Source organism: Sciurus vulgaris (genome assembly GCF_902686455.1).
Source record: "Sciurus vulgaris genome assembly, contig: HiC_scaffold_261_arrow_ctg1, whole genome shotgun sequence".
Taxonomy (NCBI): Eukaryota; Metazoa; Chordata; class Mammalia; order Rodentia; family Sciuridae; genus Sciurus; species Sciurus vulgaris.
Window position 1 is genome coordinate 5,720,064 of NW_027632793.1, and position 5,358 is coordinate 5,725,421.

The following is a 5,358-nucleotide window of genomic DNA, read 5'->3' on the forward strand; positions in this document are numbered from 1 at the left end:
AAGATGGTTCTAATGTCCCACTGAGATGCAGTTTCCTCCCACCTTCCCTTGACATTTACATGAGTGTACATGGTTACACCAGCAAACTCTGAATCTGGTCTCCAGACTGTTCCAGGTGTAGCCAACTCACCTGGTTTGGAGAGACAGTTGGAATCAGACTCATTTCCTCCTTCTGGTCATGTGGGTGGTCCTGAAGAAGTCAGTATATCTTACAAGGCCTGAATACTTTTGCCATTTATTCCCCTGGAATTATTCTAGTATATGCTTTTGAAGTTGTCATCAGGTGTATAAGGCCATTTATATACATACTCATTGGGAACCCTAATGTTTGAGTCATGTATGTGTAATCCACCAACATACAGAAAACACAACACAGAAAGGAGAGGGACAAGGGATGACATACAGCTCTACCATAATGTGAGTCCAAAAGTAAAAGAGGGGGAATCATCTTCTAACTTTTCCTTGTTTCCACTCTGCCACACTAGAAGTTTGTCATGACTGATTTTCAGAGATAGACTCCCTGTGCCATAGACCTTCCAATTCATCCTGTGCAATTTAGAATAATTTCAATATTTCTTCTCATTGTATGATGTGGGTACACTACAAGGAATCACTGGCACCAGAGAATTCTATTGTCCAAAACCTGTAACTTCCCCATCTAAATGAATCCACATCACCATCTAGTTTCAAAGAAAAATAAATCAGCAAGAGCCATGGTATTTCACTTCCAAGATGTAGTCATCAGAAGTCTCATTTCTTTGTCTCCATAGACCCATAGCAGTGACACTACTGTAATTTCAGAGATTTTTTGGAAAAGTTTGTGTGACAGCAGGCAAAGTTCCAGGGACCCCATTAAATAGCAAGGAACTGGCATTTCTATTTCCATTTTTAAATGCCTCACGTACATAAAAATATTTTGGTTATAAAATTAATGAATGCAATTTTTATCAAAAAGAAATAATGGTGTGAAATTGCCAAAACTTTGTTTAATACCATGGTCATAACCATGGGAGTGGAATTCTCTCTCTCTACTTCTTTAGGGAATGTCTGCATTCCTTATTTCAAGGTCACAGCAGGTCACTTCTTTTTGTGTATGTTGTTGAAGACAATTTTTTTTCTATTATTCAAACTAAAATTTGGAAAGAAGGCTCCAGTAGAAGAACAAAGAACCAACTCATAAGTCAATATTTATTCAATAGCTAAGGTTACTGGAGCAGAGAGAAGAACTGACAATTCAGTTCTGAAAAATGGAAAAGGCCTAGGTAACCACTCTCTTCAGGGGATAGTCATTAATCTAATGCAGGTTCACTGAGTGATCTGTGCCCACTTTTGAATGAATACAGAAGCTGATATCCTTCTCTTCTATTAAGAAATGTCAAAAAGTATCAAACCATCTCAAAGACTTACAATCGTCTTCCTTGTGCACACAGAACTAATTGGCTTCTCATTACCTTCCCACATAGGTGAGAGTCTGATGATAGACCACTGGCTTGGAAAGACTTGAATATCAATACTCATATGCACAATCCCCACTGTTGGAAGTCTCCCAGGATAGGGCATTGCTGAATGCTTCTGTGTTCCTTGAAATATTTACTAGGAAACAACGAATGAGGAGGGTCACTACAAGGAAGACCTGCAACTGTGAATGGTTGCTGAGTTCGGTAAGCCCTAAGACACCAGTGAATTTGAAAAAAAAGGAAATCATTTCTGGTTTTTAAGCTGGTAAAAATCAAAGTCATGGAAAATTCTCCCCTCTTCTGCTCCTGCAGTTATTCATCTTATGACTTTAGGACATTATGTGATAATATTCCCTACCCAGTAAGTTTCTTCAGGAAGGAAAAGAGCTGTATGAGCTTTGGCAGACCTGATAGAACCATGAAATGAACAGAAGTTCAGTCAGTTTCCAAGTCACTGTAAAAAGCCTTTAAGCTAACAAGGTCAGCTAGTGATAATTTCTCATTTTTGACCACTCTTTGAAAATGCATCAAAACTGATTTGCTGAGATTGTTGCTTAATTCTCCAAAACAGGAGAAAGAAGAAATCACAGAAAACAGGTGATGAATCCTGGGTTCCAGAGGGGTTTGATTCCACTGGCAACAGAATCACTCTCTTAACAAACAAGTGCCACGAAAAACTATATCAAAAAAACCTACCTGAGTGTTAGTCCCTTGCCTCTAATACATCTTTCTACCAATATCCTCAACATGGTTCTGTACCCAGTTGTCCCAGTACTGACATTCACACTCTGAAGCACAGAATCACCGGGTCCGAACACTGAGGCACCAAGCTCTGAGGGCTGTACTATTCCCTCTCTAAGAATAGCATCCAAGACAAAGCTGTAGTGTGCCAAACTCGTAATAGAAAAATCACAAGTACATACATTCTTTTAAAATTATAATTTTTCTGACAGCTGGACCAATGTAGACAAAATAAAAATTTAAAGTGATATATTATGACCACAGCTTCCCTACTGAAATCCAAATTAGGCAAATTCATTGATTAAAGGAACAGTGTGAAGCCAAGAACAATCAATGGCAGTGTGAAATTGAGAGACCCTGGAAACACAGCCCATAGACTTTGCCTTCTGGTCTTGTGTTGGCAAGGAGCACTAAGGCAGTGCAGGCTACACAGGTCCCTCTTCATGTCCTCACACCTGCAGCTGTGTACTCAGGATATGGTGATCCTTATCAAGAGACCATGGAACTTAGGGGCCACCTGATTAGTCTGGGGTGCAAGACTGCATCTCAGATCTGAAGGGTCAAATCCCAGGTAGCTGGAACCCTGCATATTCCTGAGAGTAGTGTCATTGCAGTTGCATTATTGGTAACATATTCCTCCCAGAGAAGTGGGACAAAGATAATGCTTTTAATGTGGCTTGATAAGCTGCCTTCTGAACTCTCTCAGTTACTGGGCATGGTTTGTTTCTAATGCAGCCTGTTGAAAACTTGCATCTTGGTTACCATTAGTGCTCTGCCTTACCTCTTTGCTTGCTCCCAGTGAAGCTCATGAAGAGCAACACTAGTCATGAGGATTCTATAATAATATGGATTCTATAATAGGACTAAAATCCACAGGACAACTATTATGTCACTTTTGGATTGTGTAGCATTGGTATTACTATTAATAATTAAGGACAAATTGTATTATCTTGAGGTGTTTTATTACAATATTATTTTTGCATAATAGCCTACATAACAGCTATTATATTTGTTATGGATGTTATTGCTTGGCCCATGCTGAATGCCAAATTTGTTCCATTTTTTCCATACCACAAAAAAATTTCTGGCACATAAAACATCAGTGACATCCTATAAAATAATTTTCAAAAATGGGCAAAATCATATGTATATCAAAGGAATTTCAGACCAAGCTGTTGAATTTGTAAAATGAATATATTTAAAAATCCTTCAACATGATGTTTCAGGGTAAAATGTATAAAATACATGTTTATTCAGTGCAAACTGTTCATTTTATCCAATAAAATGTTCAAGGGTACAAGTACGCCAGGAACAAAACCCTGGAGATTTTCTCACTTGAGAGAAGCCAGTAACTTTACCTGTTGTTTGAGAATTTCTGCCTAAATCTGAGAAGCAGGACCTCAGAGACATTACAAGACATTGGGTGTGTTGGAGAACATCCCCCATTTCTAAAATGTCATCATGGACAATAGCCCCAAGAGGCCAATGGTAGTTTTGTCTTCTGCCTTACATTTTATTTCATTTTCCCCTCTTAGCTTCTCCCCAACTTGCTCTTGAAAGGCCTTCTGTTCTGTCAGCCATAATGACATCTGCTGGCAGACACAGGAAGTCATAAATCTGTAGGTTCCCTCTCAAACAAACCTTGTTAATGCTGCCATTTATCACAGGGGCTGGGGTGCGGTCTCTGGAGGGCTGGATGCAGCGTCTGTTCCTCCCATATCCCTTTCCCAAGACAGCAACCATGCTCAAAGCAGCCACTTACTCATCTCCCATTTGCAGAACTGAAAGTCAGACAGAAACAAACCCCATCACCAACTCCAGCTCTTGGAAAGAAGCCATGATTCCAGGCAACAATAGACGACTGGATACTGGGGACTGAAGCAAGTGGTTCTCATCAGCTCTGTCCCTGCTCGTTTTCAGCAGACCCCTGCCTGCTGCTAGAAGAGGGATGGAGATTTGTCCCCCAGACTCTGCTGTCTCAACTCTGCTTTAAGGGCAAAGTTGCAACAGGGTGAGTGGAAAGAGGATTATTCAAACTCAGGCTTACTTTTCTCTGAACTCATACAGGAGATGTCCAGGGTGCATTTCTGAGAAGTTCATGGTGTCCTAAGCCTTCGTTCAAGTCCTCCACGTCACTTTGTTACTCAAAGGGGGATCCCTTGACCAGCTGCCCCAGCATCCCTGGTCAGAGCTTGTGAGAAATTCTGCCACTTTGATGTGCTTTGGTTTTACACCATCAGAGCCTTGCTTTAAACAAGCTCCAGGTGATACCTGCGCATGTCCAAGTTGTCACACTTGTGTCCACACCGACCTCCTCGCCTCCGCACCCTTGGCATTCAGGGCCAGGTCCTTCCTAGTCTGTCGGGGTCTTCTCCTTGTAGTGTAGACACTTGGCAGCATCCCTGGCCTCTACTCACTAGATGCCAGCAGCACCCCTGAGTTGTGATAACTAATAAAGGTCTCCAAACATTGTCAAGTGTCCCCTGGGGGAGGGAAAATTCACCTGTGTTGAGACCCCAGAAACTCAAATTGTAGTCTGTGGATGGCAGTTTCAGTGTCACCTGGAACCCTGTTACAAACACACATTCTCAGACTCCACCCAGACTGGCAAAGAGACCAGAAGGGGCCCAGAACTCTGTTTAAACTCTCTGGGAGACACAGGCATGTGGGGTCTACGAGACTCAGGCTCAGAGTGCAGACAGGGAAAAGTCAAGCAGTGAATCACTAGGCATTTGGTGACATAGAAGTCACAGGGGTCACCTCATTACCAGGAGGCTGCCGGATGTGGGGTTTAAGAGCACAAAGCTAGAGCCACACCAGGAGGGTTTGCAGCCCCACTTCCAACTGTGCTATCTTCATAACCTTGGCTAAGTTATCAAACCTTTCTGGGCCTCAGTCTCCTCATACATCAAATGGGGACAATAAAAGCACTGTTCCTCATCAAAGTGTTTAGGGATGAATACGCTGTATGTCAAAGTGCTTATAACAGTACTTTGCACCAAGAGCTTCATACATGTCACCTGCTAGTATTATCTTCACTATCATTTGCCTGTGTTTCCCCTAATTGTTCAGTTCCCTAAAAGTCAAGCAGGTGCTTAATTCTCTGCCACATGCTTAGTGGGCCACCCTGGCCTGGCCTGGAGCAATCTCTCAATGAACA